At 33.6% G+C, this 24678-nt stretch overlaps 1 protein-coding gene across 7 annotated transcripts in view; it reads left to right on the plus strand.

Annotated features, from left to right (window-relative positions):
- The window catches only part of LOC105219872 (probable serine/threonine-protein kinase yakA), a 122309-nt gene that overhangs the window by 59282 nt on the left and 38349 nt on the right, over window positions 1-24678 (plus strand). The window contains exons 1-4 of one of the 7 annotated variants that reach the window (XM_054231711.1): window positions 17482-17761; window positions 18733-18827; window positions 18898-19373; window positions 20988-21038. The gene's annotated coding sequence lies outside the window, so the exon portion shown is untranslated. Of the gene's footprint in view, window positions 1-17481; window positions 18420-18732; window positions 18828-18897; window positions 19374-19399; window positions 19586-20987; window positions 21039-24678 lie in introns of those variants that run through there. The other 6 variants (XM_054231710.1, XM_054231714.1, XM_054231712.1 and 3 more) reach the window with 6 other exon arrangements.

A 24678-nucleotide genomic window follows, 5' to 3' on the forward strand; every position in this document is an offset into this window, starting at 1 on the left:
CATAAAATTTTGCACAAAAAATATATTTTTTTTCTAAAAAAAAAGTTTATTTTTTATTTTTTTGTAATTAATTATTATATTTGTAAAGACGCTTTATGACAAAAACTGCAATATTTCAAAGCGTTCATGGACGAATTCACGGTCATTAAACTCTATTCATTGTGGTTTCATTAAATCAGTGCTATAATATTGGTTAATGGTGGACGTGACAGTTACTAAATTCAATCGCTAGTACACACTGTACGTTAATTTCTGCACTATGAGGCAACTGTAGCCACACATATGCTTGCGGCATCATTATAAATGTTGCTATTAATTTTTTTTATTTCATACAATTTATTTCATATTTTTATTGAGTAAAATTAATAATTAATCACTTTAATACAATTTAAACCGCTGTACAACATACGTTTTACATATGTTTGCGGTTTGAGTATCATTTCCTTTGGTTTTTTGTAACGACACGCTTCATATTCAGATATTACACAATTAATTTTTTTGTAATATATTTTCATTTTATTATGCATATTTTATGCATGATGCACATTTTTAAACCAACAAATTATTGACAAAATTTTAGAAGCCGGTAAAAAAATTACAAAAATCGGCAAGCAAAATCAATATTATGTAATCACTGCCGATCAAAAAATTATCCGATCAATACAATATCGAACTGTTCAAGCAACTAACACAGCGATTGCCTTCGAGAATACAACTGAGCGGATTTCAGACGCAGGCATATGTTGGATGAATATAAGGGAAAATGCAACTGAGCAAAAAAAAAAACTATCAATAATTATAAAAATCGTGACAAAAGCCCCCAAACGTCAATAAAAATAGTAAACAAGAGACGAAAAACGGATACGAAATTGCAACAATGAATTGTAGGAGAGTGTATGTAATTACACATGTATGAATGTATGTATGTATGTCTGTAAATGCATGCGTTTAAGAAGTGCGGAACACAGCTAGTAGCACAATATTTACATGCCGCAACGAAGAAGGTGACGTTTGCGCACTCTCTCCACATGCAACAAACAAACACACATATTTAAAGACATGCGCACAAGCCATAACTGCTGTAATAGAATGAAAATGAAAATACAAGAATGCAATGAAAGAGTGTAGAAGAGTACTTGCTTGCAACTCTTTGGTAAATAAATTCCATATTTATTGTTAATAAGTGCGCATACAACATCAGAAACCGATTTCCCAAACGATGACCATGGAATAGATGTTCCATTACCCGACCGTGGAGAAATTCGAATATCAATTGCCTGCTTGAAGAACAACAAATCGGTGGGGTCGATGGTTTGCCGGCCGAGCTATTCAAATACGGCGGCGAGGAGCTGATAAGGTGCATGCATCAGCTTTTTTGTAGAATATGAGAGGGAAGAAAGCATGCCTGACGATTGGAATCTCAGTGTGGCCTGCCCAATTTATTAAAAGGGAGACCCCACAATTTGCGCCAACTAACGTGGTATGTCTTCTCAATATCGCATACAAGGTCCTGTAGAGCGTATTGTATGGAAGACTAAAGCCCACCGTTAACAAACTGATTGGACCTTATCAGTGTGGCTTTAGACTCGGAAAACCCAGAATGGATCAGATGTTCACCATGCGCCAAACCTTGGAAAAGACCCGAGAGAGTAGAATCGATACACATCATCATCTACGAAAAGGAGATCCCTCTATGCCGCATTGTCTGAATTTAATATCCCTGCAGAAGTAATACGGCTATGTGAGCTGACGTTGAGCAACACCAAAAGCTCCGATCCGATGAGACTACTCTTGGGGTTTTCGAGAGAAAGGTTTTGCGAAAGATTTATGGTCCTCAGAACATTGGCAATGGTGAATAACGCAGACGATGGAACGATGAGCTGTACGATTTAAACGACGACATTGACATAGTTCTGCGAATAAAAAGACAGTGACTACGCTGGCTAGGTCATGTTGTACGAACGGATGAAAACACTCCAGCTCTGAAAGTGTTCGATGCAGTACCCGCTGGAGGCAGCCGTGGAAGAGGACGACCTCCACTCCGATGGAAAAACCAAGGAGAAAGTGACCTGGCGTCACTGGGTGTTTCCAGTTGGCGCCAAAAAGCAAAAAGGAGGGATGAGGAACCAATAGGTTGTCAAAACCAATTTAGTTTTAGACAGGGGACGCTACGTAGTGTTTAATCACCTAATCACTAAGAAAGTGAGGGTTTTTAAATAGCAACTTTTTCTCGCTATAGACCTCATAAAAATTCTTTGCGGTTGGTATTTTAAATTATTTGTCACTTGATGGAATAATACATAAAGTGGGCACACTTATACTTAATCACAGGGATTACACATTTTTTTGTAAATTTTAATTTAATTCATTGAATTAGCCGCAAGATTTAGTTGTACTACAATTACGCGTGAATACATTTTAATAAGGGTTATTTCCTTATAGGGTTGTATCACTTCAAAATTCATATGATTTTTACGCGATTGTGGTTTGTGGCTTATCAGTGACGTATACATACATTGTTCTGTTTCCCATTGGTTAAGTATTTTAACTGAAGAACAAATATTAAGTTAAGCAGTTATTAACTGAATCACTTCCATATGGGAAATTTAAACATTTTATACCAGCGTATAATGCGGATATTGAAACAAAAAAAAAAAAATAAATAACTTACCAGGAATACAAATTGATTTACGCAAATTGTGAGTGAAAGGAAAAACCATGGGATATTGCCAAAGTTGGTAGCTTTCGCCGGAATTCGGAACTAATTAATGCAGACTTTTGATACAAATAAACTTCCCATTGTGGCTACTTGTGACGCAAGTCAAGCGAAAGACATATTCAAAGAATATTGGAGCGGTTAACTTGAAGAAAACTCAATGTTGAGCTTATTTGCCAAATATATTTGAACTCGTTAACTTTGGCGAATCGAAATGAAAAAATGAGATAAAAAATTATTCAATACTCTTCATGCCATAATATTAGGTTGTCAAATATCTCCCTTCCGTCTTTTCGTCTTTTGAATTTCGCAGTTATGTATAAAACGCTACAGAGCTCGTATCTGGCAATACCATACATATTTGAAAGGTCTTGACATAACCTACAAAACGACACTTTGCATTAGTAATAATAAAATAATAACTCCGAAATTCGCGCTATATTAAAGTTTTCCTTCGTTAAAGACAAATGCGCTAGAGAAATGTCCCGTGAGATGAATGGTGTTTTGGGTGATGGTACTATATCACTTCGAACTGCGGAGGAATGGTTTCGACGATTCAGAGCGGGTGAAAACGACACCATGGATAGATAAGCCAGCCGACGGAAGACCTGTGACGACGAAATATCACAAAAAAGCTTGATGTTTGGGTGCCGCATGATTTGACGCAAAACCCATTTTTGAAGCGGATGGTGACCGGCGACGAAAAATGAATCACATATGACAATATCAAGCGGAAATGGTCGTTGTCGAAGGCCGTTGAAACGTCCCAATCGGTGGTCAAGCCGCGATTGACGGCCAGGAAGGTTTTGCTGTGTATTTGGTGAGATTGGAAGGGAATCATTAACAATGAGCTGCTCCCATTGGCTAGACGCTTAATTCTACCATCTACTGCGAACAACTGGACCGCTTGGAGCAGGCGATCGACCAGAAGCGTCCAGTATTGGCCAACAGGAAGGGTGTAAAGTTCCACCAGGACAACGTCAGACCACACACTTCATTGATGACTCGTCAGAAGCTACGGGAGCTCGGATGTGAGATTTTATTGCATCCACCATATAGGCCGGACATAGCGCTAAATAATTACCACCTGTTCCTGTCGATGGCGACCGCCTTTTGTGGTGTAAAGTTGAACTCAACTCAAATTGACTAAAGAGCAAAAAGGCGGAAGGGAGATATTTGTCAGCCTAATATATAAATTTTCACAAGTGAAAATCAAGCCCAACACGGTAAAATATTGTTTCATTGAAAGTGAGAGTAAAAATTTGTTTCCTAAAATGTTTATGAAATTTTATATAAATACTGCATATTTATGTTATATTGTTAATAAAAATCTTTAATAATAAAATGAAACAATCGTCCAAATGTATGTCCGAGCATACATACCTACATACATATATGCGTATGTAAATATGTTGAGCTGAGCATGCTACTCGAATTAATTTAAATGAAAGACAGTGAGCTGCTATATCACTTCACAACTGTCTGCAACCGTAACGGCATTGTCAAACTGTCAAAAGCATAAACCAAAAAAAAATCAAAAAAATCAAAACCGCCAAATAAGTTGTTGACGCTACTGACGTCACGACACTCACCAGATACACCAAAAAAAATTAAAAAATAACAGCATACTTATCGCCTTCACTTTACAATTTCCATTGTTGCTGTTGTTGTTTTACTTTATTCATTCAACAGAAATATGTGAAAATTAACACTAAATAATAGCGCGTCATCAAGCAGTCAGCGACTGACAACGCCAGTAGTTACACGGGCGCAAATGAAGTGCAACCAGTTTTTGGGATTAGCCGGTGGCAATAAAGACAGCAGCAGCCGCAACAACAACAACAACAAGCAAATGTAAATGAAAATAAAGTTCAAAAAATTTGTATTTTTGTTGTTTTTTATAGGCGCGCTCTCCAAATTTCAAAATTGACATAATTGCTGAACTCACAAAAGCATCGAAACTATTTTTAATTATATACTTATATGTATATGTACGTATGTATATCATATATAATCCGAGCATATCACGCATACATATATGTACGTATCAAATCTAGTTAGCGCGCTGACGATTACTTTATATTGTGAAATTAAATAAAAATTCAAAGTTGTAATTTAACAGTAATGAAATTAAACAAAAAAAGAAAGAAAATTCAAAGAGGCTGATTGTTTGAAAAACCCCAGACGACTATAAACACACAGAAAGAAAAAAAAAACATAAATAAAGACAACAGCACACGGCGGTCGGTGGCGTCGCCACGCGCTCACAATAAAACCCGTCTTGATCAAAAAGCCGCTAAGGTGCTAAGGTGGAGGCGCAACAGGTTTTTTTACAAAGTGAATTAGTGAGTATTTACGCTTGTCGGTCGCGCGGCGGCAAATCAGCGCGTTGACATACATAACTACATAAGTAACATATTGGCACAGTTGTAGGGGTTTTACGTTTACGTTTTCATTCATAATTTCATTTGCGCGATGCAAGGTGTGTGTGTGTGACTAGTCAAACTTGCGCCGCGCTCAAGTTTTGAATATATTTATTGGTAAACTCTAACCGATTTGGCAGCGCAAAGAGCGCGTTTACTAACATTTATTATAAGATTATCTTTCATTTTGTCTAGTACGTAAGTCGCGCTCTTCACAATTTGCTTGCAATTTTTCTAAAGCGCTGCTCAGCGCTGTGAGATATTTAAACATGTATCTGTGTGCGGCTTTGATGTTCATCTATCTATCTATGCGCGCATACGCGATTGGTAGTGCAATACCACAATTGTTATAATCTACGAAACAGCCAGCAAGCAGCGAGCACACTCTTTGGCTACTTCATACTCGCAAGCCATTTGAGTTTATCGCTTGCGGCTTTTTGACGTTTGCTCTTGATGTGGTGCGGCCGCTGAATGTGTGTCGCGCGTCATACTCGCGCTTTGCGGCTTATGGCACGCGTGTAGTCTTTATGCCCGTATATTAATGAAATGCTGACGAGAAGGGAATTTTTTCGGGGATTTTTAGGGGGTTACATCTAGTTGGGCGCACTAAAAGCAGAGATTTTTCAAACATTTTTCCTTAGAAAACTTGTAAATGTATTATCCTAAGAATTTGTATACATGCTTTATAAAAATGTTGCAGTGATCGGATTTTTTTTTTTCAAAAATGCGCCGTTTCGTTCGTTAATCTGTCTCCTTCTAGACGGCAACTTCATAATACCCCCCTCGTAGATGCCAACTTTGGTGGGACACTACACCCTTCTTTTTGGCAAATTCTAAACGCTTCTAGTCGATCGCCTGCTTCAAGCGTTCCAGTTGTTCGCAGTAGATGGTAGAATTAAGGGTCTGGCAGCAGAGATTTTTTGGAAATGAAATTTTTATAATAAATTACTCATCATTTGCTATAGCTCAGTTATGTACGTTGAACCATTATCATTCACGATCACCTTATTGCGGAACATATGATGCACATCGTGCATACCCCATAATATACATATGTATACCAAAGGCAGTACACTCAACATTTCAACTAAACAACATGCAACTTTTACAACACATCACATGAACTTACCACGCGCAGTTAGTTGCCGTGCACTTGGCTAGTATTAATATTGGCGATTTGATCACATGATTAGAAGTACTGGCTAGTTACAGCTCTAGGAATGGGTTGGGGCAATCCCCTACTCTGTTGTATGGGGAGAATTCTTTGAAATTTGGCGCAATAAAGTGGGAGTCATATATTGTTTTCGTGGAAGAGCCATAGTAGATCAATTGAAATAGCTTAGGGATTATTCAGTGACGTCGTTCTATATATATTTGATTGGAATTTGAACAGATTATTGTTAAAAGAAAATATGTAGACGATGGTTTTGTGAGAGATCATATCTTGAAGCTGTAAGCGTTACAAACGGAGAATTGCATAAAATCATAAACAGCACTGCAATGCGTGTAGAGACTGCGCGCAGCGACAATGCAGTAAGCATGAGTCATACACAGTTACAAAGAATAGTTCAATATGGTATTAGCTAAAAACATAAATCGATCTTCAGCAAATCATATCTGAGATTTGAGTATATTGACCCATCTAAGGAAAGAATTTGTATTATATTGTAGATATATAAAATTTAATCTGTATTAAAGTGGGAAATATGATTACAGCATTCTAAAACGATTAGACATAGTAGACATATAAATGAGGTGAATTACACTCCCTCTATTTGTGGTATTTCCGTTGGTTAGCGGTTTCTTTTATTTCAGTTGAAATTTGCGGTTCCCAAATGTTCCCCATACATTTTTATTTAACTTTTAGTTACTAACTGAAATTTAATTGAAATAAAACCACATTTGTATGTATGGCTAAAGTACTAGATCACTATCGGGAAATCTTTAGAGAGTTTGTAGATTTCACTCATTTTCACCACCAAGGTACACAATATCCAAGATTATATGCTCACTTCATTTTACTAAGATCTTTCACATATTAACCGATATATGCGGAATAAAGCCCAAAGCATTTTTAAAAAACCTATAATTAGCTATAAGGGAGCTAGGGGAAGTTATGACCCGATTTTAACCATTTTTGGTATAGAACACACTATTAGAAGAAAAAGATTCCCTCTGATTTAATTAAGATATCTAAGATAAGGTACTGAGTTCTTCATGTTCGATATCAGGTACCTTGAAAAGTTATAGTCCGATTTCAAGAAGTAAAAACCAATTATTTGACAAAACCAATTTAGTTTTAAACAGCCAACACTAAGAAATGTTTAATCACCTAATCTAATCACTAAGCAAGTCAGGGTTTTTAAATCGCGACTTCGATTCAGAACAAATTCACCACCACAGAAAAATTCTTTGTGGTTTTTATTTTAAATTATTTGTCACTAGGTGGAATGGTACATAAATTGGGCACACTTATACTTAATCACAGGGATTACACATTTAATTTAATTCATTGAATTAGCAACAAGATTTAGTGGTACTACAATTAAGCGTACATACCCCATAAGGGTTATTTCCTTATAGGGTTGTATCACTTCAAAATTCATATGATTTTTAAGCGATTGTGGTTTGTGGCTTATCAGTGACGTATACATACATTGTTCTGTTTCCCATTGGTAAATATTTTAACTGAATCACATCCCATATGGGAAATTTAAAAAATGTATACCAGTGTTATCGGTCCGGTTTCGACAATTTTACCACAACTGATGCTACACCTCAAATACAGTATTTGTGCAAAGTTGTATTCCGGTATCTTCGTGGGTTCTTGATTTATATATTGTATAGTGAATGAATCAGATTTGAAGTCCATCTGATACTGCATCTGAGTTGTGGTAGCATGAAAGTAGGCGTGATTGTGAGTCGATTTCAAACCATTTTCAAACTGCACCATTGGGATGCAAAGAAAATGTTATAAACCGTATTTCGTTGAAATTAGTCGAGTACTTCCTGAGGTATGCTTTTTGTTCGTAACGGTTCTCCATTTCAGATGAAAATTACGGTTCCCTGAATTAACTCAGGATGTTTAGTCTAATTTTGATCTGCAATATGGATCGTATGTTGCTAATATTTTGCAGTTTTCCAAAGAAGTTCTACAAAAATAGTATATTTATATATGTATACTTATTCCCGTATAATGAATATACAATGAAATTCGCTATATAATATTTTCTTGACACCCTGATGACAGGGATTAAATATGAGCGAAATCGGTTCACAACCACGACTACTTCCCATATAACTCAATTTTGAATTCCATCTGATTCCTTCACTTTATAATGTATACATAAGGAACCAATTAAGGTAGTGGAAAAAAACTTTGCACAAATACTGTATATGAGCTGTGGCATCATTTGTGGAAAATTTGTCGAAATGGAACTATAACTTTTCAAGGCCCCGAATATCGAATATGAAGAACTCACTGATTTTTCACCGAAAATATTGGTAAATCTCTCAGATATTTTAATTTAATTTATTTAATTCGGAGGGAATTTTATTATAATAGTGTGTCACTGTACTAAAAATAATTAAAATCAGGTCATAACTTCCCCTAGCTCCCACATATAATACGTAATTATAGGATTTTCAAAAATACGACGGGCTCGATACCTTATAAATCGGTTAATAGGTGAAATATCTTAGCCAAATTAAGTGAGAAAATAGTCTTGGATATAGTGTACCTTGGTGGTGAAAATGAGTGAAATCGGTTCAGCAATTACCTCAGCTCTCATACACTATATATGATGATTTTCGTTATCCTATTGGACTTTATGCCGGGTATATGGGTCAAATTTTGTGTTATCTTAATAAAACTATAACAATAAATTGAAAGAGTATAAAATGTAGCTTAACATAGCCTTTCCTTACTTGTTCCCTGTGTATATCTAAAATGTAGAACTATCAAGAATTTATTAATAATTCAGCAATAGAAAACCATTTTATTACTTTACACCCTTTTTAATATATGTAATACATAAGTACCTCCATTTCCATTTGTACATATGTAAGTCAACTACTTAAAACTAATTTGATAATTTATTATAATCTAATATGCTCCAAAGCCGCGCAAAACTAATCTCATTTTACAAATTATACTACGAACGGAAAGTAATCGCTAAACGCTACTCGTACACACCCTCAACAAGTACTAGCCGTCAAATACACGTCACCCGTAGCCACCACAAATGCTACCGTTGCGCCTGACCATAGTACAGCAAAGTAATTCTGTGTACAGGCTCACTTTGACAACGCATAGAAATGTGGAGAATTCATTGTAAATACTTGCTGGTGAGAAATTCCTTTAGCCATATAAGCGTCGCGTCTATACCGCGTAAAAGTCTCGTGAATTTCGTTATCAAAATTGATTAAACATTAATGGCATCGATTGTGTGCCGGCGAATGGCATGCGCGCACGGCATAGAAATAATTTTTCCCAACCAGTTATTTTGAGAAAAATGTGTGGAGAAAATCCCAACAGAGCATAATCAACAATCACACAATAATTTCACTTTCAACACTTACTTACGCTGCCTTTGCAAAACATACACACAAAAAAGTGCTGTTACTCGTAATAATGAAGTAAAGAATACGGAAATAAATTAAATACAAATTGAAACAAATTAATAGTTGTAGTGTTGATTTGATAAAAAGTTCATTGTTCGTGCCGGTTCATGAGATTTTCTAATCAAACAAATAGCTACATACATACATATGTACATATATAGTGGGTTGAAGGCGTAGACAACGTGCCCATTGTTGTATACAATCGTACCCTGTAGGAAATTGCAATCACTTGCTCTCACTACGTTGAATACTACTGGCGAATTTTAACTCTGTAATAAAATAGAGGTATTAAGTGACACACATATATATGCGGTTCCAATCATAACAATACAAAAAAAATATTTTTTCTATTAAAAATTATTATATTTATATTTTATAGCGGAATTTAACGTTTTCTAAATTTAGAACTTTGTCAATGAATTCCTACAGTGCATGTGCATTTTTCACAAACATACAGATTACATGATAGCCGGTTAAAATGACGTTTCGCTTTAGGTGCCGTGATGAGTATATGTGTTAGACATTATTTTCATTGAAAGTATTGTTTACACGCTTATACGCATAAAATACAAAAACAAAAACACTAACAACAACAACAATTACTATCAGTTAGACAATCTAATCAATGCATCGATAAGTGACTGCATTTGACGGCATGATCGGCATACTCACTAAGCATTGCAGCTACTTGTTTGTTGTTGTTGTTTTATTTACAAATTGATATTTCGCGAATTCGAATATGTTTTCTCGTAATACATGCCAACGCGTGGTTTTTCCCACATAACAAAGCTTTCAAGCAAACATTATTAGTTAGTTCTACTTTATCTCACACATCATAGCGCCTGCATACGCATACGCCATACGCCATACGCATGTGTGTGTGTGTATGTGTGTGCGTGCGCTAAGAAGTTAGCAGCGACGCCGCCGGCACTGACGACGTTGTCGTTAGCAGCTAAGCGCTAGCGTTGACGCATATGCGAACAGCAAAGCTAACTGAAGCGCTTACGATTTGTGAGTATGTAATAAACGTTTAGTTGACTCTCTGATTATGCGCAATGCCTGCAGTGCTTGCATGCATACACACCAAATATATGCGTGTGTGTGTGTACACATACGCATACATATGTATTATCTGTATATATATATAATTACATATGTATGTGTATGTGCAAAGTTTGGGTATTTTGGATTACAGTTACTACTAACTGACTAATAATTTAGAGCAATCGCGCGATTACTTATCGAGATTTTTTTTGCTGATGATTAGATGTCGATTCTTGCGTACACAAAGTCAAGTTGCACTCCAACATTACCCCTTAGAGTCTTAAATATTTAAATGGAACTCGTATATCTTTGCTCTAAAAATATGATTTTGTAAACATTTCCTAGGGGTTATGGGTCAATACTCAACTAACACTAATATGACAGTAAATAGTTAATCATTAAGTTAAATTTCGATAACTGTCGCTTACAATTAGCAGTTGATTAATTATCTCACTGTAAAAAAAATCCGTTATGTGCAATTAAAACAAGAATTCAACGTTTTTTTTTTATTAAGTACCTCTTTCACGTGTTACCCGCAATCATACGCACATAAATATATAGAGAAGCAGAAATGTGCTCATATTTCCTAATAATGAGAATTTTGTGGAATGCCGTGACGTATGAGGAACTTTAGCGGCTCTTGTGAGCAAACGTCTGCATCAAACAACAATACTAACCACAATGAAAGGATATATGTATACTGTAAATATAACTTACTGGACGACATGTTTAGCTTAAATAAACATGGATAACACTGGTCAACAGTGCTTTTGGTGGCCGGGTGGTTTCAACTGTTTTGGTATAAATTTGATGCCCTGATCCCAAATCTATTGTTAGTTTTTGCCTAGGAGCTCAATTTTTTTCAAATATTACATTTTAGTAAAAACCTTAAATTATTATTTACCACTTTATTAATTTAAAAAACAAAGCAATACATATTTACATAACTCAAAAACGTAAAAAAAATAATATGTATGATACGGATAAAAAGCATTATTAAAATTAGCTGTTAAAATTCAAGTTTTTCTGAACTTAACTGGCATACTTATTGGGGCTTTATCAAGAGCCTTCACAATATTTTTCATTAGACTCAGTTAAATATAAAGTGGTGGGAATATGATTTCCTCCCGTTTAACAAAGGGAACGTTAATAACGTTATGTTTTCCACTTCCAGGTTTTCTATTTTATTATACATTTTAAACTTGGCTTTGAGTCAACAATAAATAAGCGCCATTCATTTAGAGAATAGTCAAAAAGGCCCATTGTTCTAGAAGACCTTTAACATTCTGGCAATATACAAAATTGTCTTCTTTAGAAAAAATGTAGAAATTTCTTTTATCTAGTGCGGTAAAAAGTAATCTTAGTTTCTTGAACCAGTAAATTCTTATTCTTCTACCTAGAAGCTAAAATTTCAAAAGCTTCCATTTAAAGGTTAAGATTTCTGCTGAGATCGTTTAACTAAATTTTATTAAAATGTTGGGGCATTGATGTCATCCCCAAATAATCACTGTTACGTTCATCACTTTGAGGAAAGTGATCAGAGGAAAAATTCTCGTCGTGGTCAAGGCCTGGTAGTTGATGAAATGTGGGGAGTGATACTTCATCTCAGTGAGCGATTGCGCACCTTGCAGACTCTACATCAGGATAATTCCATTTTCTACGGTTGTTTTCTTTTTGCAGTAATCCACCGACGTAAATATCATCCAACTCGTGCGAGCCGTACACACGTGTAACCTTTTTAATCAGCGCCCCAAATATTGCTAAAAGCAAGCCAAAAAATCTGGGCACCAAAAATATTTTTGTTTGTTGGCCTGTGTAATCATACTTACCTAACTACATACCTATGTATATCGCATACATAGTTAGAAGAAAAAACAAGTAAGAAAGTGCTACTAAGTTCGGTTGTAACCGAACATTTTATACTGTCGCAATTAGTGGAGTAGTTCCGTATGCAAGGTTTCTAGACGGAGAGTGGACCACGCCAATTTTTAATTTTTTTATTTTCTGTAAAACAAACACTAATGTGGTGTTTTTTGTTAGCCTGGGTCATTTTAATATAAGTACATATATAAAGCTCTATATCTAACTCGTTTAGTTTTAGTTATGAACAAACCTATTTTACTCTCTGTGCAACATGTTGCGATAATATAAAATAAAACATAGAATCATTGCAGATGCTATAGTGATATAATGATATAATGACGCACAACAAGCATATAGCACCAACAATAACAATTACGTACTCATTTATTTACCTACATATGTGAGCATATTTCTATATTTATACATAAGCACATGTTGCTTTCTTAACACTTTCATGCATCGCTAGTTGACCAGAACAGAATGCCTGTGAAGACTAAGGTTACTAGCGCCTTGTCATGACTTTCAAGCACAAATTCTGCTATGACGCACTTGTCACCCACATTGTCTATAGCAAAGTAAATTGTATATAATAAATCGAATGTACATATGTATGTATGTGTGTAGACATCCACTACCAGTTTGAGCAATAGCTTCTTACACGCAATATTGAAAATACATGTAATTATAGGTAACTACATATACAGTGGAGCTTCTCTAACTCGAATCACCATAATCCACAAAAAAACTTCGATTTCCATAAGTGCAATATCAAACTTTTTGTTCGCCTCCATACCAGTATAAGGACTCCTTTAAAATTCTGCCTCGATAGTAAAATTTTAAATTTTGTATTATGCCCTGGTCGAAAAGTTCGATTTTTGGAAGGAAATTTGTATGGAAATTGATTTCGAAACGCTATTGCCAAATCAAAAGGTCGAGTTATAGAAGTTCGAGTTATGGTAGTTTCACTGTATATCTATAACTAAATATACATATATCTAATCTAAATATATCCCCGATACATATATCACATATATCTAATCTAAATATATCCCCGATTCTTATCTGTATATTTATTTAGTATACATAATCGAATATCATGAAATCGCATGCTACATTTCCATGACATCACTGATGAATGATGATAAATGATGTCACCAAGTGCGGTAGTCGTTAGTACGTCAATACTCAAAGGGTGCGACTAAATATAATGTAAATGTTTCAATTTATTATAATAATATACCCTTCACAGGTGCATTTCTTTTAGTAACTATGTGTTTAAGCAAATCTAAAGACGTAAGAAAAAGTAAGTAAAAAACAAACACTTGATTCCGATCGTTCAGTTTGTATGGCAGCTACATGCTATAGTGAACCGATCTGAACAATTTTTTCGGAGATTAAATTATTTCTATGTGCAATAACTCACACCAAATTTCGTGAAGATATGTAGTAAAATGCGGAAGTTTTACATACAAACCCTTGATTCCGATCGTTTAGTTTGTATGGCAGCTATGTATATGATATAGTGGTCCGATATCGGCAGTTCCGACAAATGAGCAGCTTCTTGAAGAGAAAATAACATCTACAAAATTTCAAAACGATATCCTAAAAACTGAAGGACTAGTTCGTATATATACAGAGAGACAGACGGACATGGCTAAAGCGACTCAGTTCAATAGGGCCTCCGACGCTTCCTTCTGGGGGTTACAAACTCCGTGACAAACTTAATATACCCAGTTCAGGGTATAAAAATTACCAATGGAAAAATATTACTTAGTGCAGTAGTCGGCACTGCTTGTGTTAGACACAACCAACAACAAATGAACATCGATGATGCTTGTGACACTTTGCATAAGTGCCTTGCGCGAAATGCCTTACTGCTATGAATGTCGTTTGATGTTATGCATTATATTTATGATTTTAATCTGTTTAAAGTTAAGGCTTTTGTGATCTAATAAATTTGTTTTAATAATAAAATAACTAAAATGTAGAAATGTGTACAAAAATTCATATTTTATGAAACAAATGGAACACATTTTCAAAATGGAAGATTACAGAATTCTCACTGGGTGCCCTTTATAATGTGATCACCTACACCGACACAATTCCTCTCGCACGGACCACTGTTTATTGAAAAATTATTAGTAAGATATGAATGATAATAATCATATACAGTTGAACTTCCATGCGATCGGCGTTAGATAAATAACGATTTCGTACAAAAATTACGTCAATCAGACATTTTAGTGACTGATTGACTGACTCATTATTGTTTGCACTAGTGCCAATGATGGACATCAGTAAAGAGAAGTAAAGGCGAAAACTCAAACTAGTTGGCTGAATATGTGATTAGTACTTATACATTATAAGCGCAATTTTCATCGATTTCGTTTCGGTATTTTTGATGTAAAACATGAACTACGCTCTAGAAGCGCAATTGTCGAAAATGTCGATAAAATAATGGAAGTCGTCGTGAGGCCGTCGATCATAAGTACACTATTTTGCACAAAAAGCAAATTTGGAATCATTTAGATAAAGCTGGATACAAAAATAAGCTCCGATATATGTATGAACATCACAAAAATTAACAAAAAACTCATGGACGAATTTCCATCTGCGAATTACAGCTGAATCGCTATAAAATCGATTAATTTCTGAAGTATATAGTTACTTTGGGTCACTAACGATAGCGTCAAGTGAAAACGGTCGCGTTGCGGTGAGTCGACACAAATGGTAACCAAGCTGGAATTTCCGATGGGAAATGTTTTGTAATGGGATTGGACAAATACTTAACGTAGCCGAACCGTCTAAAGGAAGAATCTGCCCAGGAGTGGCCAGATTTGGTCATTAATAGAAAAATTGTGTTCCATTATGAACAAGTCACTTACACTGCTGGGCACAGGTTAGACGCACCAATTTTTTCCTTAAAGAACTACCAAGTATATTTAAGTTGAGCAAAACCTTTTTCTTATGAAAGTTCAAACCGTGTTCGATAAAAAACAGCTCATAGTTGCTTGGCTTGGCTTGGCATAACTGTGCATTTGAAAACTTTAGAAACTTCGACGATTACACATGCGCTTTCAGTTGGTCATTGAATAAGACGCACTTAACGTTTTTTTGTCCTGTATAAAAAGGAGCAATTATTTTCATAAATAAAAGACATAATATTAAGAAATCAGTTGTTTTTAGATCAATTTTAGAAATAGATAATGTTTTAAGCCTATTGAAACGCTTAAAAATAGACTGCTTTCACTCACAAGGACTATTGAATCTAAATATTGCCAAACAAATAAAGTGCCGTTCCAGAACTGTTGACAGATGTTTAAAAGATCCAGAGAAATATAGAAAACTTTGAACAGCGAAAACAACACGATCGGATCATAAAATTGGTTACAGTTCGGCATTTAAGATCAGTTAATTAACCGGAGTAAACACAAACTTTTCAACCGTTCCACGTGCACTCAGAAATGGAAAACATCTTTAGCGTCTAAAAATAATGAAAATTCTACTTCTGGATCAAGTGATCAGTTGTTTTACTGATGAAAAACTTTTAAATTCAGAGGGCCCCGATGGCTCTCAATACTATTTTCATGATCTATGCAAATAATAAGTGTGTTAAGGTCGCCATCATGCGGGATGACATCACGTTTTCTGCCTATTATAGAACATATTGGTTATATAGAACAATTGCTTTTATTTTTATTGATCAGAAAATGAATGTTGAGCACTTCAAAACAACAATAAAATCAGTTTTTCTATTGTTAAAAGATCTCTGCAGATCTATCCCATGGATTTTTCAACAAGATAATGCCCCGATTCTTATCGCTCGATAAGTCAAGTCATTTATTTCGAGTCAAAACGTTAATATCATGACTTGGTCACCATATTCTCCGGTTCTTAAAGTAATTGAAAACGTTTGAAGTTGGCCTTCATGGAAAGTTTATGAAGACGGAAAGCAATACGAAGATAAAGAACCATTAATTGTAGCAATAATACTTGCTTGAAGTGAGAATTCGCTAAATTCATAGACTCTCTATATCATTCAAGGACGAAACAGATATATAAAGTTGTTTACTGAAAATATTTTTCATTTTATCCTAATAAGTCAAAGATTGACATTCACTAAAAATTAAACTTTTTATGTAATGCGAAAATAATGGATTTTTTAGATAAATTTAGAACCAAAAGAAATTAAACTTCCCAACAAAATATTAAAATCAAGCTAAATGACTAGTATACAATGAACTAAAACGAAAAGTTGAATATTGCAACACTATTTATATTTTTGTATAATTTCCCAAAGTTCCTAGGTGGAACACTAACCATGGATAAAATGCCAAACTGAAAATTAATTATGAATATTTTAGAATAATTTAATAATTAATAATTTGTAGACCTACAGTTGAACTTCCATAACTCGAACGTCTATAACTCGAAGTTCTTCATAACTCGAACTCTTGAATTGGCAATAGATGTCAAATTCCATACCAATTACCTTCCATAACTCGAAGTCTCGCTAACTCGAAATTTTTTTGTGGATTATGGTGATACGAGTTAGGGAAGTTCAACTGTATTTATATTTTTGAATTTTATAATATATAAAAGTTCATAAAAAAAACACAAATTAAAAGTGCTTTGCATTTTTCATCAAAATAAATGCCTACGATTCTTTGGATATCCTCTAACAATTACTATGAAAACCGAATACTCACTTGTGTATACAAAATGCGAACAAATTGAAAAAGTGCCACTTTTGCCGTTCGTGTGCCGACATCTGTTGTGTTTCGTCGTCTTGTAAAATCGTTTCAATTTCCAATTGCTTGCCCAAAAGTTTCTTTTTTCACTTTTCAGTTGTTTTTTTTCTGATATTTCTCAACTTCAGTGAGTATGTGTGTGTGCGTGCGTGCGTGTGGCTTGATTTATATCAATCTTTACAATTTTTTATTTATTTATTTTCGAAAATAAAAAAGGAAAATATTAACAAAATTTGAGCTAAACGTCTGTTTTGCCGCGATTTTGGACCGAAACGAAAATGAAATAGCACCAATGCGTTTGATCTATTGCCTGCCGAAGCGCCTGCGTATAGTATTCACTTGTAATTTAACACGTTTTCGCATACAAATCTAATTCTTGCGATGATATTGTGAAAGTCTTGTCAGAAAAGAGGAATTTAGAATTTAATTTTTTTTTAATTTTTTTCATTTATATCCGTTTGTTTTTCGATCGTCGCAAGTCTAGTATTTTGCTACCGTTTTGTTGCTACAGCCTTTTCCGCTCACTGTGTTTTCTTGTATTCTTGTTTTCTGTTTTTTGTTTTTGTTTTTGTGTTTGGTTTTCCTTATTTATTAGTTTTCAAACAACTTTCGCGACAGGTACGCCGCGTTTCTATCGTTCTTTCTTTTAATTTTTACTTAATACTGGTTTCTGTTTTGGGTTGTTGCTATTTTTTGTTTTGCTTATTACGTTATTTATCTTGTTTATTCGCTTGTCATTGCGTATCTCCCAATTGAATCACGTTAACATCAAAGTACAAAGTTTATACTATTCGAATCACATGTAAAATTTCTACAATTCTTCTTCTTCTGCTCATTTTCAAGTGTTATAAAGAGAGAGAAAACTGTTTGTTTTTTTTTTTTTTTACATACAGACATTTTTGGAAACATTATTTAAGTTAGGTGCCGTAATATATAAGAGCAAAAGCAGCTTAGTTAAGGTGAACACAAAGTGAGCAGTCAAAACTACTTATCTCTTCAGTAAGCGAAAATTTCGCAGGAAAATACCAAATTATAAAAAAAAATCAAGGAAATTTCTAAAAACTAGCATTTAAACAAGCTCCCATCAATAATGAAGCCAAATATTGCAGTATTTTATTAAGTTCATTTATTCAGTGCGTAGTGTGCGCGTGTTTAGTCTTAGAATTAGCATTGTTTCATGCGATAAACTTGCAATGGCATTACACAACAGTGTACTGCGACAATGTCATATTTGGGAGTTTTAGCCGCGAAATTATTGGAATTTTTAACTTAATTTTTTTTCATGAAACGTTCATAAAACCCAATATTATAGCGGTTGACCTTCAATAATTGGAAAAAAATTTCCCATGACGCATTTCCTGCAGCGTTCCATTGGATGTTAGAAATACAAAATGGTCGTATACATAAGTGAGTGAGCTGAATTTTTGGTGTTGGTTTTATTAATTTTTTTTTTTTTTTTAATTAAATTCCATTTCAGCCATTTTTATTAGTACCACAAAAACACTATGCAACCTGGTCTATGGATTATTCTTTATAGTAATTTTTTGTCATTAAAAAAAAACACACATTAAGTGAAGCTATCTAAAACGAAATTTCAAGTATTCATAAATTAGCTTTGCAGACCTTTTGATACACATATATAGTACATCTTTGGTAGACTTTTAATTGTCCACAAAAAATTGTATCTATAAATCGGCACGGCAGTTAACATCATTGAGCACGTGTAACTTGTTCAATCTGACAGCTCTGACGTCATTCATCGAACGTGTTGTTCAACAGTAATAAAAGTGTTTATTTATAATATGACAGTTGAGTGTTGAAAACTAAGAATAAATGTATCAAAGAACGTCTGCAGAAAACGATAATTAAGTTTTATTATACCAATTGGGGAAATACAAATTCTTTTACATCATGAGAAACAAATTCCCATCTTCGTTGCTTATGTCAAGGAAGGTAAATAATAAAATATTTCGAATTTTAATTTACACGAATAATAACTATTATGCCTAATTTCTTTATTTCTGCCTTACATCAAAAAGCCGTTGTTCTCTCGCTTCTCCCTCCGTTTCATCATTCAAATTCTTTCAAGCTTGAAATATTTGCAAAATAGTTACTCTTGAAGCACATTTTAATAAAGTGATATACACATAATATATAGGGATTAGGTGGGTTTCAACATTTCAAAATTAAAAAAAAAGTATTATCTTATTAAATAGTGTAATATGTTTAAAATATCTATTAACCCATATCAAATCAATTCGAGTAAGATTCTAAGAAATATACACTTTGGAAGTTCGCCAAAGTGTCAGGCAGTCAGTATTTATTTTATTTTTTATTATTATTATTTTTTTTTTTAAATTGTACCTAGTATACAATAATTAAATACTAACAACAATTCAATTCTAAATAATAAGTCTACAGGCCTCTTACGTTTCGGTCGGTTTTCTCGTTCAGCAGTTTCGATGAGTCTGGATGCCCCTTCATTTACATGCTGTCTAAGCCTCATTTCGTGAGTCTTTACAAGTTTGGTTATTTTGGAAGCACTGAATGCAATATAGCATTGACTTGAACAACCCCACAGTTGAGCTCCATGGGGCCAAATTGGCTTTAATACTTGATTGTATTATATATAAACAGCTTGTTTTCGATTGAAAGCGTGGATCTCCTACCGACTAGGTGCTAAAATTTAGCAAATTTTATATCAAGCTCACAGCTTTTTCTTGACATGCTCTTTTCAGCGAGAAGCTTAGCATCTATGTTGATTCCTAGGTACTTAGCATTATTGTGATGTGATATAGGAGTCCTATTTATGTAAATGGGATGGTATGACGTTTTTTTTAGTAAAGTTTATTATATCTTTATTATAACTATTTTTTCGAGCCAATATATGCCGAAAATTTTATAAAAAAGTGAGTTTTATGTTTAAAATTCTGTCAAAACTCAATTTCAATATTTTCTTTTTTTCTTTGTTCATTAATTAGATCTATCCATGCACTATATAAATATTTTTGGTTTATTGATTTTAGATGAACCCATCATGAGTTATGATGTCCACCGCAAGATCTTTCATGAGAGATGAGGTGCCAACGGCTGAGTTTTTGGAATTTTTAAATAAAAATTTCACAAAATACTGTTTAAACATGTATCTTTGATACGCTGAATTGTTTAAATGAAATATATGATTATATATATTTAAACAAAAATTGTAAAAATACCCTTGTTTTTAGCTTCTGAAACCTCTTCAATTAAAACTCATAATCATTATAAGTAGTCTTCTTTTGTGTGTGGTTTAATCATTTATAAATAGTTACTATTATATATGTATATAGAATATAAATTTATTTTTAATATTCTTTCTTGTACTTACGAACTTTATTTGCAAAGAAACTTACCTTATTGGTTGTTGAAATGCAGTATTTTGTATCTGAAATGATAAAGGAGATCGTATATTAATAAGATATAAGAATAACAATAAGAAATTCTGTTTGTAGTGCTTTTCAAATATATGAAATATTTAATCCATTTCTACTCTATTTTATTCTATTATGTTTATTTTTTCATTTTTAGATATCATAAAACAATGATGTATCAGCCAGATATGTATATACTCATACTATGGTAAGTCACATCTTAATAATTTAAAATAATTATATTGTTAAATAAGAGTTTACATCTAGAGTTTCGAAAAGGCTTATATTTGTTATAAACTTTTTTTTATTATTTATTTGACACAAAAGACTTAAATGGTTGAGTCAGACTAAAACCCTTAAGATGGGTCTAATATTGACAAAATACACTGAGAGTTAGGAAAACGGCATCGGACCTAATTAAATATGTATTTCAGTGTACTTATATATAGTAAAAACTGTTATATTAACATTTTGATATAGTATTTGCGGACAATTTTTGAAATATTTTTTTTTTCAACAGCGTCTCAACAGACGACGCTGATTCATATGCTCGTTAGTAGCTGCACATTAATTTTTCATATACATAACTTGTAGAAAGTGGTTGAAATAAACAGTAATTGTTTAAAACATCTAAAGTTCTCCACAAAATTTGGAATGCGCTCATGAAGAAATCGAATCTTTATATTTTCCATAATAAAAATGATTTTTGTTTCAAATTACACAATACACAATTTAATCACTAATAATAGTACTAATATTTCGACAGTCCACAGTGTTGCAATTAAACGTAATACAAATTTTTTATCGCGGCCTTTGTTAAATAAACTCGAAAACTAGTTTCACAAAAAAATAGTAGTGTTCGATGTAATACGAGATAATTTTAAAATTTTACATTTAAAAACTTTCAAAACATTATAGAATAATAAAATAATTATTATTTCATTGAATAGCTTCGATTTCTTCGAGTCCATGAGATCCTGGCGACGCTTATATCATCGTCCTTCCCAGTCCTCTTTCGCTACCAGCGACAAATCTATCAAATTGGTTGGTTTTCGTTAAGCAAACACTTTTTTTCATATCGGTCTTCATGTTTTCAATGAAGTTGAGGTCAGGAGACTACTATTTAGTCTAACCACACCTAACCACTTCTCTGCCAACTCGCTGGTATGTTTAGGTTAATTATAAATGTTGATATACCCACATCAATGGTATATTCCATGAACGTTATCGTAGCAATACTATTTTGGCATATTCCATGTGATCCATGATACCTTCCATCAAGAGAATTGTACAAACTCCGCTATTTTAAAAGCTAACCAATATCATGATTTTGGCGCCATCACGTTTGAATGGATTTGATGTAAATTGGGGATATTATTTCATCTTATGTGGAGCTCTAACAATGTTTCTTGAACAGCAGGTTACAGTACAAATAATTCAATTTTGGATTCATTTTAATATAATATGTGTCGCCATTTACCCAATAGGTAGTAGTCATTCTATTTTGCAAATTATTTACGGGCTTCTATGTGTTTATTTTTAGTTATTAGTAGGGATGCTTTTCCCGGATTTTTTTGTTCTGTGCCAAGAGAATATGAACAATTTAAGTAATAATTGACAAATCCAAGGAGAGGATGCTCCTAACTATTTACTTCTCTAATTTTGTTAATATTTTTTAGGTTATAGTTCATTTTTTAAAGGAAGTATCTAACACTCCTATTTTTTGTGGAATGCAAAACCTTATACTTCTGAGAACTTGCAACACTGTATTAAAAAATGGTCAATTGAAGAAAAATGTTGATTGGTATTATATGGTATTGGTATTTATCTCATCATTTTCTTGAGATCCTAGTTCTGGAGCCAAATACATTTTTCATACTGGCACTCCTATTATTTTGTGGACAACTGTACGTACGATATTAAATAGATTATCGCCCGATTTAAAAAATACATTTTCGAACTTAGTGTTCTAAGTTTTACGTGCTGAGCTGATCGACCAGGACGCCTATTCTACAGATAATTGTAAGATATTATTTTCACTGTTCTACCAATTGAATTTTATCCTTAGTGTATAATAAAAATCCCAGACTGGTCTAACCTGAACCGACAAGTGATTTTGCAGTCCTCTTTTAAGAAGTTTTCTTGACTCTCTTATCAAGATTTTTTTCAGCTCTGTCCATTGATACAAACTTTTGGTCTATTTTGAACTAATATGGGGCTATTGTTTTCATTACTGACACTGAATAAATTATATTTCATGGGATATCGCCAAATAAAAAAAAATGAATATTGAAGAAATATAACAATAACTTGCTTGGGTTTCTTCAGTTTTTAAGAATTTTGGTGCAAACTCTTTGTATTTCCAAAAGTAAAGTTTTTAATAGTTACGGCCATCGTTTAGTCTAAATCTTTTCACTCCTTTCAAGACTAATGGTCTTTCAAAAGATTACCACGATTTGATCTAGATGAACATGTACTGATCAGATTTATGAATACGTACTGGTGACTTGAATTTTCAATTGTTGTTGCACCTTAACCAATCGTCTTGCTTTAATTAAAATTCAAGTTCGATGACTAACTTTAAACGATGTTTTGATTTAAGGTTTTAATAAATTAGTAAACACGGTGTCATCAATAACAAAAAATATTGTTGATCGAAACTAGGCGATTTTCTAAATTATTTCACCTGCATGCAGAACAAGTGACCACACCTTGTAAACATGTAAACACATTGCAAATGAAATTGATTCACGTCACTGAATTACGTGACTATGATATGATATATTTTAACTCAATTATAATTATAGAGTGTAAAGATCGGTAGCTATTAGAAACTACTCATATCATATAGTGCGTATTATTATTATTTGTTGTGAAAATATACTCCTATTTTGAAAACATTCAGATTTCACCACAAATCAGAGCTAACTATGACTCAAAACGAATAGTAAATATTATTTAGTCATTTCATCAACAAAAGAACTAAATGTATGTACATATTTTTTTCAAACATCCACCAATCACAATTCAAGTTCAACTATGAGTCAAAAAGAATGGCAACAAGTAAGGAAAGGCTAAGTTCGGGTGCGACCGAACATTTTACACTCTCGAAATTTATTGATGTAATTTTATTAAGATAACACAATTCGACCCATTTATTCGGCATAAAGTCCAATAGAATAACGAAATTCATCATATATAGTAAATCGTCATAAATCGTATTTTTGAAAAACCTATAATTAGAAATATGGGATGTATAGGAAGGAAGTTATGACCAGATTTTAACCATTTTTGGTACAGATTATTATTAGAAAAAGAGAAAAAGGTAGGCTTTACCTATATTTTCGGTTAAAAATTACCCTTATTCATTGAGTTCTTCTGTTCGATATCCGGGCTTTTAAAAGTTATCGTCCGATTTCGACAATTCAACGCCACGCTCATTTTCAATCAAAAATCTGAGTGCAGCTTCTTTCTACCATTCCTTCTGTAAAATTTAGTGTTGCAGACGTTTTTCGTTAGTGAGTTAACCCACTTTTAGTAATTTTTAACCTAAACATTGTAGGGGATGTGGGCGTGGTTATTATCCGATTTCTTTCATTTTTGGACTGTATTAAAATGTGGCTAAAAGAAACGACTGCAGAAAGTTTGGTTAATATAGCTTTATTGGTTTTCGAGATATATACAAAAATCCCATTTGGGTGCGGGGCAACGCCCACTTCTCCAAAAAAATTACATCCAAATGTGCCCCTCCCTAATGCGATCATTTGTAACAAATTTTACTTACTCATAACTTTATTTATGGCTTAGTTATGACGCTTTATAGGTCTTCGGTTTTCGCCATTTTGTGG

Source organism: Zeugodacus cucurbitae, chromosome 5 (genome assembly GCF_028554725.1).
Source record: "Zeugodacus cucurbitae isolate PBARC_wt_2022May chromosome 5, idZeuCucr1.2, whole genome shotgun sequence".
In the NCBI taxonomy this organism is placed as follows: Eukaryota; Metazoa; Arthropoda; class Insecta; order Diptera; family Tephritidae; genus Zeugodacus; species Zeugodacus cucurbitae.